Source organism: Aulonocara sp. 'chitande type north' Nkhata Bay, linkage group LG18, assembly GCF_057382095.1.
Source record: "Aulonocara sp. 'chitande type north' Nkhata Bay isolate Kocher_YH1m ecotype deep benthic linkage group LG18, A_spYH_male_GT1.1, whole genome shotgun sequence".
Taxonomy (NCBI): Eukaryota; Metazoa; Chordata; class Actinopteri; order Cichliformes; family Cichlidae; genus Aulonocara; species Aulonocara sp. 'chitande type north' Nkhata Bay.
In genome coordinates, this window is record NC_141361.1 from 4,329,326 (window position 1) to 4,342,852 (window position 13,527).

Here is a 13,527-nt window from a genome sequence, read left to right on the forward strand (position 1 = left end):
ATATAACACCTGGGTCCATCTCCTAAACCCTTCCCCAAATCCTAAACTATCAAGAACTTTCATCAGAAAGGCGTGACTGACGTTGTCAAAGGCCTTTTCTAGATCCAGACCTAACATACAAAGGGGGATGTTCCACTCTAAACTATAGAGGTAACTGTCCCTTATAATCGCTAGACTATCTGTAATTTTACGACCTTGTATCCCACATGTTTGTTCCGTTCCAACTAACTTAGATACTACTGTTTGTAGACGGAAAAAAAGGGCTTTAGATAAAATCTTAATATCTACCCCTAACAATTTCAGTGGTCTCCAGTTTCTCAAATTTTTTTTGGTACCCTTTTTCCATAGTAGGGAAATCACTCCAGTATACATGGGCGTTGGCCATACGCCTTTATCCCACGCTTCTTTATAAACCTTACACAACGAGGGGCTAAGTTGTTCCCAAAAGGCCTGGTAGTATTCCTTAGGTAAGCCATCCATACCTGGTGACTTATTATCTTGCATACTTTCCATGGCTCTTGTGATTTCCTCTACTGTTATATTTTCGTCTAAAATTATACTATCTTCTGGGTCTAATTTTTGTGTTAACTTAGAGATAAAGGATTCTACAGTCTCCTCATCAACACTTTGTTCTTTGTACAAATTGGTGTAAAAGGAATGTACTACCTTTAAAATTGCTTGAGTGCTTTTCACTTCTTTCCCTTCTTCATTTATAAGGGTGTCAATTGCGGGCTTAGCTTTATACAATTTTTTAAAGAAGTATCTCGTGCATTTTTCATTTTCTTCCACATGTTTTACTCTACTCCGTATTAATACTCCCTTGCTTTTCTCGTTTAAAGAAACCATCATTTCTTTTTTCAGATTCGTAATCTCTTCGCTAACATCAAAGCCCAAATTCAGAAGGTTATAGAACCTTTGTAATTTTGCTTGCTTTCTCAATAACCATTGTCGCCTCCTCTTTGCCTGCCTTTTCCCTTCAAGACTAAAAAATACTTGGGTCCTAATCTTTATACTCTCCCACCATTCCTCTACAGATTCATATAGTGGTTGTAGGGAGACCCATTGCTGTAATTTAAGTTTATATCTTCCCGTCACTTTACCGTCTTTCAAAAGATTCAGGTTTAGTTTCCATGGGCCTGGGGCCGACTGAAAGGAAGTTTGAATCCTGAATCCACACATTACCTTATGGTGATCAGAAAAAGGTACTGGTTCCACTTTACATGATAGGGGTATTAAGCTTTCACTGGCAAACAGAAAGTCAATCCGTGAAGAGGACTTATTATTAGACCAGGTGTATCCAGGGTCTGACGGGTTAAGAACTCTGAACACGTCTTTTAATTTACCGTCTTTAATTAGGTTGTCTAAAGCACAAGTACTTGAATCTTTCTTCACTGTTGGGGCCGCACCCTGGATTCCACTTATTTCCGGTGTACAGTTAAAATCCCCACCCAATATTACCTGTCTTCTATTACAAAGAAATGGTTGTAACAGCTGAAATAATGCTGCCCGTTCTCTCGAATCTGTGTGTCCGTAGACGTTAATAATCCTGATTTTACTCCTGTTTATTTCTACATCCATACATAAAGCTCTTCCGTCCACCACAACCTCCACTTTTTCTATCTTAACTGTTTTATTGTTGATCAAAATACCTATACCAGACATCCGATTTTGATTATCCCCTGACCAAAGAGATTGGCCATATGTCCATCGATTTGTGAACTTTGTATAATTGTCCATAAAGGGAAGGGCACATTCTTGTAGAAGACAAATGTCCCCACCTGTTTCGTGTAACACGTTAAAGACGGATTGACACTTCACTGCATCGTTCAACCCCCTTGTGTTGATTGTCGATACATAGAAGGAGTTTATGTTTGTACTAAATAGGTGGAATCTTTTACTCTCTGGCTTTATTAATAAAGTCTCTTACTATGTTTTTACCTTCTTCTTTTTCTTTTTCCGTGGGAGCCATGCCGTAAAGGGGGCGCTCACGTCATTACCTTCCTGTTGACTTTCACGAACAACTCCCTGAGTAGATATCAGTCTTTGTTCTTCCAGTACGGGTATTGACGAGGAGTCTATTTGGTCCCCACTTTCTGATTCCAAAATCCCTGTAGACGATTCCGTTGAAGTGTTTATCTGTCGTTTTTGTGATGTCGGTGCTACACTTACATTTACTTGTGGTAGCAATTCAGAAAAAATAGTTATGTTATCTTCAATGTCACAAGGTGGTAATGAAAAACCTTCTTCTTCCAAAGTGATAGTTTTGTTTGATTGTAACGTTGAAATCTCAGAAAACATGTAGTCAAGCATGTCTCTGCACTCTTGGGATGTCGATGGCTGTGAAGTGGTATGAGTACCCGAAGGCACGGTCATCTCCTCCTGGACCTCGTCCTGTGTCTTAGGCTCCGTATCTATTTGAGATACTTTCTTCTCCTCCGTCACTACATCCTCACTGGTGATCACTTGGGAGGAGGGGGGGGAGCACTTCAACTTGTTCCCCACCCCAGCTGAAGGTCGTTTGGTCCTCAACTTCTTCTTGCTGGAACTCGTTGACTTGATTGTTAATTACCTCTTCAACAGCTGGCAGACTTCCTCCAATTAAGACTGGCATCTCCTCAATTAGTTGTTAATGAGGTTTTTTCACTTTATTTGCGTAGGATTGGGGGCATGCCCTAAAAGTATGTCCATCACCCCCACAAAGGTTACATTTCCGCGGAACAGGACATTCAATTGTAGTGTGCTCTTCACTTTTACAGTTTTTGCAGACTACATTCTCACACTCTGCAGGTAAATGGTCATTACCGCCACATTTGCGGCATGTCTTCGGTTGCCCCGGGTAGAAAACATATCCTCTGATTGCTACCAATTGGATAATTGGGGGCAGGTGGATCAAATCACCCGAGGTCTCATCTCTCTGCAGGTGGACGTAGAAACGATATGCTCCAGTTCTAATTCCGTCTTCATCTTTTAACTCCAAACATCTCTTCACCATACATTTGAAAGACAACCAGGTCTTAATGTCTTCCATTCTCACGTATTCAGAGTGCATAATCACTGTCACAGCTTTGGTCTCTCTACCGGATAACGGTGTCATTTTGATGTTCTCCACCTTGGTGATCATGGTATCTCCCCTGCCAGGTAAGTATGAGTTGCCAGCGTGGGAGACAGGGGTCCCCTTTCCACATCCAGCACTCTGGCTGATGGTGCCTAACACACATTTTGTGCCAGTTTAAATGGCACACCGAGAGAAGAGCAGACACATCGGCTGTATCCCAATTCAGGGTCTGCAGGGTTTGTTTCTACATGAGCTTTGATCATTCTCTGTAAGATTAAGGTCAGCTATTGAACGGCGTATTTTTTTTTAAAGTAAAGGCTTTAAAACCAAGTTAGTACAAACGTCACTAATGTCACATAACTTTGCCGACATGTGGCCAACAGTAATGTTTTCATGTTCTTCGTTATTAAACATTTGCACATAAATAAGTGACATAATATTCAGTACTTACTTAAAGTTTACTCTTCGGCTGCCCCTCGTCCGCCGTTTTTTTTCGGCAAAATTATCCACACCCACTGCGGCGCTATGCATTCTGGGATATGTTGGGCCGCGAAGTCTACTCCGCCACGTCCTTAAAATTCAGGGAAATGAAGGACGCATTTGAATTGGGACAGCCTTTGTCGCCTCACGGTGAAGTAATCGGCCTTAAAATGCGGCCTTTAAGGCTGCAGACCCTGAATTGGGATACAGCCATGGATCTTTGCTTTTGAACACAAGAGTGAGGGGAGAGCGCGAACGCAGTCCCCCACTACCACAAATTATGCAGTTGAGATTCCCGCATTTGGGGAATTCACAGGGGTCAGCACAACCGCAGTGCAATGGTTGAGCCTCGCCCTGGGTGAACCACCTTCGTGATCATGGTATCTCCCCTGCCAGGTAAGTATGAGTTGCCAGCGTGGGAGACAGGGGTCCCCTTTCCACATCCAGCACTCTGGCTGATGGTGCCTAACACACATTTTGTGCCAGTTTAAATGGCACACCGAGAGAAGAGCAGACACATCGGCTGTATCCCAATTCAGGGTCTGCAGCCTTAAAGTACGCAGCCTCAACGATCCTCAAGGGCCGCGTACTTAAAGACCGCTAAGGCCGGAAGTGCGAGGCTTGTGAAATGTGACGGTCTAGCCTCCGTTGCGATGCCCAGGTTGCCTAGCAACCATGATACTAACAGCTGGAAACGCTACATACAGCATTGTTTGAAGGAATTGAAGGAGAAAATCTTTTGTTCATTTGTTTGTTTGTTTCTACATGAGCTTTGATCATTCTCTGTAAGATTAAGGTCAGCTATTGAACGGCGTATTTTTTTTTAAAGTAAAGGCTTTAAAACCAAGTTAGTACAAACGTCACTAATGTCACATAACTTTGCCGACATGTGGCCAACAGTAATGTTTTCATGTTCTTCGTTATTAAACATTTGCACATAAATAAGTGACATAATATTCAGTACTTACTTAAAGTTTACTCTTCGGCTGCCCCTCGTCCGCCGTTTTTTTTCGGCAAAATTATCCACACCCACTGCGGCGCTATGCATTCTGGGATATGTTGGGCCGCGAAGTCTACACCGCCACGTCCTTAAAATTCAGGGAAATGAAGGACGCATTTGAATTGGGACAGCCTTTGTCGCCTCACGGTGACGTAATCGCCCTTAAAATGCGGCCTTTAAGGATGCAGACCCTGAATTGGGATACAACCATGGATCTTTGCTTTTGGACACAAGAGTGAGGGGAGAGCGCGAACGCAGTCCCCCACTACCACAAATTATGCAGTTGAGATTCCCGCATTTGGGGAATTCACAGGGGTCAGCACAACCGCAGTGCAATGGTTGAGCCTCGCCCTGGGTGAACCACCTTCGTGATCATGGTATCTCCCCTGCCAGGTAAGTATGAGTTGCCAGCGTGGGAGACAGGGGTCCCCTTTCCACATCCAGCACTCTGGCTGATGGTGCCTAACACACATTTTGTGCCAGTTCAAAGGGCACACCGAGAGAAGAGCAGACACATCGGCTGTATCCCAATTCAGGGTCTGCAGCCTTAAAGTACGCAGCCTCAACGATCCTCAAGGGCCGCGTACTTAAAGACCGCTAAGGCCGGAAGTGCGAGGCTTGTGAAATGTGACGGTCTAGCCTCCGTTGCGATGCCCAGGTTGCCTAGCAACCATGATACTAACAGCTGGAAACGCTACATACAGCATTGTTTGAAGGAATTGAAGGAGAAAATCTTTTGTTCATTTGTTTGTTTGTTTCTACATGAGCTTTGATCATTCTCTGTAAGATTAAGGTCAGCTATTGAACGGCGTATTTTTTTTTTAAAGTAAAGGCTTTAAAACCAAGTTAGTACAAACGTCACTAATGTCACATAACTTTGCCGACATGTGGCCAACAGTAATGTTTTCATGTTCTTCGTTATTAAACATTTGCACATAAATAAGTGACATAATATTCAGTACTTACTTAAAGTTTACTCTTCGGCTGCCCCTCGTCCGCCGTTTTTTTTCGGCAAAATTATCCACACCCACTGCGGCGCTATGCATTCTGGGATATGTTGGGCCGCGAAGTCTACACCGCCACGTCCTTAAAATTCAGGGAAATGAAGGACGCATTTGAGGGCCGCATTTCGAGCAGCCTTCGAATTGGGACAGCCTTTGTCGCCTCACGGTGACGTAATCGGCCTTAAAATGCGGCCTTTAAGGCTGCAGACCCTGAATTGGGATACAGCCATGGATCTTTGCTTTTGGACACAAGAGTGAGGGGAGAGCGCGAACGCAGTCCCCCACTACCACAAATTATGCAGTTGAGATTCCCGCATTTGGGGAATTCACAGGGGTCAGCACAACCGCAGTGCAATGGTTGAGCCTCGCCCTGGGTGAACCACCTTCGTGATCATGGTATCTCCCCTGCCAGGTAAGTATGAGTTGCCAGCGTGGGAGACAGGGGTCCCCTTTCCACATCCAGCACTCTGGCTGATGGTGCCTAACACACATTTTGTGCCAGTTTAAATGGCACACCGAGAGAAGAGCAGACACATCGGCTGTATCCCAATTCAGGGTCTGCAGCCTTAAAGTACGCAGCCTCAACGATCCTCAAGGGCCGCGTACTTAAAGACCGCTAAGGCCGGAAGTGCGAGGCTTGTGAAATGTGACGGTCTAGCCTCCGTTGCGATGCCCAGGTTGCCTAGCAACCATGATACTAACAGCTGGAAACGCTACATACAGCATTGTTTGAAGGAATTGAAGGAGAAAATCTTTTGTTCATTTGTTTGTTTGTTTCTACATGAGCTTTGATCATTCTCTGTAAGATTAAGGTCAGCTATTGAACGGCGTATTTTTTTTTAAAGTAAAGGCTTTAAAACCAAGTTAGTACAAACGTCACTAATGTCACATAACTTTGCCGACATGTGGCCAACAGTAATGTTTTCATGTTCTTCGTTATTAAACATTTGCACATAAATAAGTGACATAATATTCAGTACTTACTTAAAGTTTACTCTTCGGCTGCCCCTCGTCCGCCGTTTTTTTTCGGCAAAATTATCCACACCCACTGCGGCGCTATGCATTCTGGGATATGTTGGGCCGCGAAGTCTACACCGCCACGTCCTTAAAATTCAGGGAAATGAAGGACGCATTTGAATTGGGACAGCCTTTGTCGCCTCACGGTGACGTAATCGCCCTTAAAATGCGGCCTTTAAGGATGCAGACCCTGAATTGGGATACAACCATGGATCTTTGCTTTTGGACACAAGAGTGAGGGGAGAGCGCGAACGCAGTCCCCCACTACCACAAATTATGCAGTTGAGATTCCCGCATTTGGGGAATTCACAGGGGTCAGCACAACCGCAGTGCAATGGTTGAGCCTCGCCCTGGGTGAACCACCTTCGTGATCATGGTATCTCCCCTGCCAGGTAAGTATGAGTTGCCAGCGTGGGAGACAGGGGTCCCCTTTCCACATCCAGCACTCTGGCTGATGGTGCCTAACACACATTTTGTGCCAGTTCAAAGGGCACACCGAGAGAAGAGCAGACACATCGGCTGTATCCCAATTCAGGGTCTGCAGCCTTAAAGTACGCAGCCTCAACGATCCTCAAGGGCCGCGTACTTAAAGACCGCTAAGGCCGGAAGTGCGAGGCTTGTGAAATGTGACGGTCTAGCCTCCGTTGCGATGCCCAGGTTGCCTAGCAACCATGATACTAACAGCTGGAAACGCTACATACAGCATTGTTTGAAGGAATTGAAGGAGAAAATCTTTTGTTCATTTGTTTGTTTGTTTCTACATGAGCTTTGATCATTCTCTGTAAGATTAAGGTCAGCTATTGAACGGCGTATTTTTTTTTTAAAGTAAAGGCTTTAAAACCAAGTTAGTACAAACGTCACTAATGTCACATAACTTTGCCGACATGTGGCCAACAGTAATGTTTTCATGTTCTTCGTTATTAAACATTTGCACATAAATAAGTGACATAATATTCAGTACTTACTTAAAGTTTACTCTTCGGCTGCCCCTCGTCCGCCGTTTTTTTTCGGCAAAATTATCCACACCCACTGCGGCGCTATGCATTCTGGGATATGTTGGGCCGCGAAGTCTACACCGCCACGTCCTTAAAATTCAGGGAAATGAAGGACGCATTTGAATTGGGACAGCCTTTGTCGCCTCACGGTGACGTAATCGCCCTTAAAATGCGGCCTTTAAGGATGCAGACCCTGAATTGGGATACAACCATGGATCTTTGCTTTTGGACACAAGAGTGAGGGGAGAGCGCGAACGCAGTCCCCCACTACCACAAATTATGCAGTTGAGATTCCCGCATTTGGGGAATTCACAGGGGTCAGCACAACCGCAGTGCAATGGTTGAGCCTCGCCCTGGGTGAACCACCTTCGTGATCATGGTATCTCCCCTGCCAGGTAAGTATGAGTTGCCAGCGTGGGAGACAGGGGTCCCCTTTCCACATCCAGCACTCTGGCTGATGGTGCCTAACACACATTTTGTGCCAGTTCAAAGGGCACACCGAGAGAAGAGCAGACACATCGGCTGTATCCCAATTCAGGGTCTGCAGCCTTAAAGTACGCAGCCTCAACGATCCTCAAGGGCCGCGTACTTAAAGACCGCTAAGGCCGGAAGTGCGAGGCTTGTGAAATGTGACGGTCTAGCCTCCGTTGCGATGCCCAGGTTGCCTAGCAACCATGATACTAACAGCTGGAAACGCTACATACAGCATTGTTTGAAGGAATTGAAGGGGAAAATCTTTTGTTCATTTGTTTGTTTGTTTCTACATGAGCTTTGATCATTCTCTGTAAGATTAAGGTCAGCTATTGAACGGCGTATTTTTTTTTAAAGTAAAGGCTTTAAAACCAAGTTAGTACAAACGTCACTAATGTCACATAACTTTGCCGACATGTGGCCAACAGTAATGTTTTCATGTTCTTCGTTATTAAACATTTGCACATAAATAAGTGACATAATATTCAGTACTTAAAGTTTACTCTTCGGCTGCCCCTCGTCCGCCGTTTTTTTTCGGCAAAATTATCCACACCCACTGCGGCGCTATGCATTCTGGGATATGTTGGGCCGCGAAGTCTACACCGCCACGTCCTTAAAATTCAGGGAAATGAAGGACGCATTTGAGGGCCGCATTTCGAGCAGCCTTCGAATTGGGACAGCCTTTGTCGCCTCACGGTGACGTAATCGGCCTTAAAATGCGGCCTTTAAGGCTGCAGACCCTGAATTGGGATACAGCCATGGATCTTTGCTTTTGGACACAAGAGTGAGGGGAGAGCGCAAACGCAGTCCCCCACTACCACAAATTATGCAGTTGAGATTCCCGCATTTGGGGAATTCACAGGGGTCAGCACAACCGCAGTGCAATGGTTGAGCCTCGCCCTGGGTGAACCACCTTCGTGATCATGGTATCTCCCCTGCCAGGTAAGTATGAGTTGCCAGCGTGGGAGACAGGGGTCCCCTTTCCACATCCAGCACTCTGGCTGATGGTGCCTAACACACATTTTGTGCCAGTTTAAATGGCACACCGAGAGAAGAGCAGACACATCGGCTGTATCCCAATTCAGGGTCTGCAGCCTTAAAGTACGCAGCCTCAACGATCCTCAAGGGCCGCGTACTTAAAGACCGCTAAGGCCGGAAGTGCGAGGCTTGTGAAATGTGACGGTCTAGCCTCCGTTGCGATGCCCAGGTTGCCTAGCAACCATGATACTAACAGCTGGAAACGCTACATACAGCATTGTTTGAAGGAATTGAAGGAGAAAATCTTTTGTTCATTTGTTTGTTTGTTTCTACATGAGCTTTGATCATTCTCTGTAAGATTAAGGTCAGCTATTGAACGGCGTATTTTTTTTTAAAGTAAAGGCTTTAAAACCAAGTTAGTACAAACGTCACTAATGTCACATAACTTTGCCGACATGTGGCCAACAGTAATGTTTTCATGTTCTTCGTTATTAAACATTTGCACATAAATAAGTGACATAATATTCAGTACTTACTTAAAGTTTACTCTTCGGCTGCCCCTCGTCCGCCGTTTTTTTTCGGCAAAATTATCCACACCCACTGCGGCGCTATGCATTCTGGGATATGTTGGGCCACGAAGTCTACACCGCCACGTCCTTAAAATTCAGGGAAATGAAGGACGCATTTGAATTGGGACAGCCTTTGTCGCCTCACGGTGACGTAATCGCCCTTAAAATGCGGCCTTTAAGGATGCAGACCCTGAATTGGGATACAACCATGGATCTTTGCTTTTGGACACAAGAGTGAGGGGAGAGCGCGAACGCAGTCCCCCACTACCACAAATTATGCAGTTGAGATTCCCGCATTTGGGGAATTCACAGGGGTCAGCACAACCGCAGTGCAATGGTTGAGCCTCGCCCTGGGTGAACCACCTTCGTGATCATGGTATCTCCCCTGCCAGGTAAGTATGAGTTGCCAGCGTGGGAGACAGGGGTCCCCTTTCCACATCCAGCACTCTGGCTGATGGTGCCTAACACACATTTTGTGCCAGTTCAAAGGGCACACCGAGAGAAGAGCAGACACATCGGCTGTATCCCAATTCAGGGTCTGCAGCCTTAAAGTACGCAGCCTCAACGATCCTCAAGGGCCGCGTACTTAAAGACCGCTAAGGCCGGAAGTGCGAGGCTTGTGAAATGTGACGGTCTAGCCTCCGTTGCGATGCCCAGGTTGCCTAGCAACCATGATACTAACAGCTGGAAACGCTACATACAGCATTGTTTGAAGGAATTGAAGGAGAAAATCTTTTGTTCATTTGTTTGTTTGTTTCTACATGAGCTTTGATCATTCTCTGTAAGATTAAGGTCAGCTATTGAACGGCGTATTTTTTTTTAAAGTAAAGGCTTTAAAACCAAGTTAGTACAAACGTCACTAATGTCACATAACTTTGCCGACATGTGGCCAACAGTAATGTTTTCATGTTCTTCGTTATTAAACATTTGCACATAAATAAGTGACATAATATTCAGTACTTACTTAAAGTTTACTCTTCGGCTGCCCCTCGTCCGCCGTTTTTTTTCGGCAAAATTATCCACACCCACTGCGGCGCTATGCATTCTGGGATATGTTGGGCCGCGAAGTCTACACCGCCACGTCCTTAAAATTCAGGGAAATGAAGGACGCATTTGAATTGGGACAGCCTTTGTCGCCTCACGGTGACGTAATCGCCCTTAAAATGCGGCCTTTAAGGATGCAGACCCTGAATTGGGATACAACCATGGATCTTTGCTTTTGGACACAAGAGTGAGGGGAGAGCGCGAACGCAGTCCCCCACTACCACAAATTATGCAGTTGAGATTCCCGCATTTGGGGAATTCACAGGGGTCAGCACAACCGCAGTGCAATGGTTGAGCCTCGCCCTGGGTGAACCACCTTCGTGATCATGGTATCTCCCCTGCCAGGTAAGTATGAGTTGCCAGCGTGGGAGACAGGGGTCCCCTTTCCACATCCAGCACTCTGGCTGATGGTGCCTAACACACATTTTGTGCCAGTTCAAAGGGCACACCGAGAGAAGAGCAGACACATCGGCTGTATCCCAATTCAGGGTCTGCAGCCTTAAAGTACGCAGCCTCAACGATCCTCAAGGGCCGCGTACTTAAAGACCGCTAAGGCCGGAAGTGCGAGGCTTGTGAAATGTGACGGTCTAGCCTCCGTTGCGATGCCCAGGTTGCCTAGCAACCATGATACTAACAGCTGGAAACGCTACATACAGCATTGTTTGAAGGAATTGAAGGAGAAAATCTTTTGTTCATTTGTTTGTTTGTTTCTACATGAGCTTTGATCATTCTCTGTAAGATTAAGGTCAGCTATTGAACGGCGTATTTTTTTTTAAAGTAAAGGCTTTAAAACCAAGTTAGTACAAACGTCACTAATGTCACATAACTTTGCCGACATGTGGCCAACAGTAATGTTTTCATGTTCTTCGTTATTAAACATTTGCACATAAATAAGTGACATAATATTCAGTACTTACTTAAAGTTTACTCTTCGGCTGCCCCTCGTCCGCCGTTTTTTTTCGGCAAAATTATCCACACCCACTGCGGCGCTATGCATTCTGGGATATGTTGGGCCGCGAAGTCTACACCGCCACGTCCTTAAAATTCAGGGAAATGAAGGACGCATTTGAATTGGGACAGCCTTTGTCGCCTCACGGTGACGTAATCGCCCTTAAAATGCGGCCTTTAAGGATGCAGACCCTGAATTGGGATACAACCATGGATCTTTGCTTTTGGACACAAGAGTGAGGGGAGAGCGCGAACGCAGTCCCCCACTACCACAAATTATGCAGTTGAGATTCCCGCATTTGGGGAATTCACAGGGGTCAGCACAACCGCAGTGCAATGGTTGAGCCTTGCCCTGGGTGAACCACCTTCGTGATCATGGTATCTCCCCTGCCAGGTAAGTATGAGTTGCCAGCGTGGGAGACAGGGGTCCCCTTTCCACATCCAGCACTCTGGCTGATGGTGCCTAACACACATTTTGTGCCAGTTCAAAGGGCACACCGAGAGAAGAGCAGACACATCGGCTGTATCCCAATTCAGGGTCTGCAGCCTTAAAGTACGCAGCCTCAACGATCCTCAAGGGCCGCGTACTTAAAGACCGCTAAGGCCGGAAGTGCGAGGCTTGTGAAATGTGACGGTCTAGCCTCCGTTGCGATGCCCAGGTTGCCTAGCAACCATGATACTAACAGCTGGAAACGCTACATACAGCATTGTTTGAAGGAATTGAAGGAGAAAATCTTTTGTTCATTTGTTTGTTTGTTTCTACATGAGCTTTGATCATTCTCTGTAAGATTAAGGTCAGCTATTGAACGGCGTATTTTTTTTTTAAAGTAAAGGCTTTAAAACCAAGTTAGTACAAACGTCACTAATGTCACATAACTTTGCCGACATGTGGCCAACAGTAATGTTTTCATGTTCTTCGTTATTAAACATTTGCACATAAATAAGTGACATAATATTCAGTACTTACTTAAAGTTTACTCTTCGGCTGCCCCTCGTCCGCCGTTTTTTTTCGGCAAAATTATCCACACCCACTGCGGCGCTATGCATTCTGGGATATGTTGGGCCGCGAAGTCTACACCGCCACGTCCTTAAAATTCAGGGAAATGAAGGACGCATTTGAATTGGGACAGCCTTTGTCGCCTCACGGTGACGTAATCGCCCTTAAAATGCGGCCTTTAAGGATGCAGACCCTGAATTGGGATACAACCATGGATCTTTGCTTTTGGACACAAGAGTGAGGGGAGAGCGCGAACGCAGTCCCCCACTACCACAAATTATGCAGTTGAGATTCCCGCATTTGGGGAATTCACAGGGGTCAGCACAACCGCAGTGCAATGGTTGAGCCTCACCCTGGGTGAACCACCTTCGTGATCATGGTATCTCCCCTGCCAGGTAAGTATGAGTTGCCAGCGTGGGAGACAGGGGTCCCCTTTCCACATCCAGCACTCTGGCTGATGGTGCCTAACACACATTTTGTGCCAGTTCAAAGGGCACACCGAGAGAAGAGCAGACACATCGGCTGTATCCCAATTCAGGGTCTGCAGCCTTAAAGTACGCAGCCTCAACGATCCTCAAGGGCCGCGTACTTAAAGACCGCTAAGGCCGGAAGTGCGAGGCTTGTGAAATGTGACGGTCTAGCCTCCGTTGTGATGCCCAGGTTGCCTAGCAACCATGATACTAACAGCTGGAAACGCTACATACAGCATTGTTTGAAGGAATTGAAGGAGAAAATCTTTTGTTCATTTGTTTGTTTGTTTCTACATGAGCTTTGATCATTCTCTGTAAGATTAAGGTCAGCTATTGAACGGCGTATTTTTTTTTAAAGTAAAGGCTTTAAAACCAAGTTAGTACAAACGTCACTAATGTCACATAACTTTGCCGACATGTGGCCAACAGTAATGTTTTCATGTTCTTCGTTATTAAACATTTGCACATAAATAAGTGACATAATATTCAGTACTTACTT

General features: G+C 45.6%; 10 non-coding genes across 10 annotated transcripts; all 10 read right to left on the reverse strand.

Moving 5' to 3' along the window:
- Nucleotides 1-3,775: 3,775 nt before the first annotated feature.
- LOC147307677 (U1 spliceosomal RNA) lies at nt 3,776-3,939 on the reverse strand. The gene has a single exon (XR_015126278.1). It is a non-coding gene; the product is annotated as a U1 spliceosomal RNA (small nuclear RNA).
- An 833-nt stretch (nt 3,940-4,772) lies between these two features.
- Nucleotides 4,773-4,936, reverse strand: LOC147307678 (U1 spliceosomal RNA). Its single transcript, XR_015126287.1, has one exon. It is a non-coding gene; the product is annotated as a U1 spliceosomal RNA (small nuclear RNA).
- An 859-nt stretch (nt 4,937-5,795) lies between these two features.
- Nucleotides 5,796-5,959, reverse strand: LOC147307679 (U1 spliceosomal RNA). Its single transcript, XR_015126294.1, has one exon. It is a non-coding gene; the product is annotated as a U1 spliceosomal RNA (small nuclear RNA).
- An 833-nt stretch (nt 5,960-6,792) lies between these two features.
- Nucleotides 6,793-6,956, reverse strand: LOC147307680 (U1 spliceosomal RNA). Its single transcript, XR_015126305.1, has one exon. It is a non-coding gene; the product is annotated as a U1 spliceosomal RNA (small nuclear RNA).
- An 834-nt stretch (nt 6,957-7,790) lies between these two features.
- LOC147307681 (U1 spliceosomal RNA) lies at nt 7,791-7,954 on the reverse strand. Its single transcript, XR_015126264.1, has one exon. It is a non-coding gene; the product is annotated as a U1 spliceosomal RNA (small nuclear RNA).
- An 854-nt stretch (nt 7,955-8,808) lies between these two features.
- LOC147307682 (U1 spliceosomal RNA) lies at nt 8,809-8,972 on the reverse strand. Its single transcript, XR_015126277.1, has one exon. It is a non-coding gene; the product is annotated as a U1 spliceosomal RNA (small nuclear RNA).
- Nucleotides 8,973-9,805: 833 nt separating this feature from the next.
- LOC147307683 (U1 spliceosomal RNA) lies at nt 9,806-9,969 on the reverse strand. Its single transcript, XR_015126269.1, has one exon. It is a non-coding gene; the product is annotated as a U1 spliceosomal RNA (small nuclear RNA).
- Nucleotides 9,970-10,802: 833 nt separating this feature from the next.
- Nucleotides 10,803-10,966, reverse strand: LOC147307684 (U1 spliceosomal RNA). The gene has a single exon (XR_015126270.1). It is a non-coding gene; the product is annotated as a U1 spliceosomal RNA (small nuclear RNA).
- An 833-nt stretch (nt 10,967-11,799) lies between these two features.
- LOC147307685 (U1 spliceosomal RNA) lies at nt 11,800-11,963 on the reverse strand. The gene has a single exon (XR_015126279.1). It is a non-coding gene; the product is annotated as a U1 spliceosomal RNA (small nuclear RNA).
- Nucleotides 11,964-12,797: 834 nt separating this feature from the next.
- On the reverse strand, nt 12,798-12,961 carry LOC147307686 (U1 spliceosomal RNA). The gene has a single exon (XR_015126258.1). It is a non-coding gene; the product is annotated as a U1 spliceosomal RNA (small nuclear RNA).
- Between the last annotated feature and the right edge of the window lie 566 nt (nt 12,962-13,527).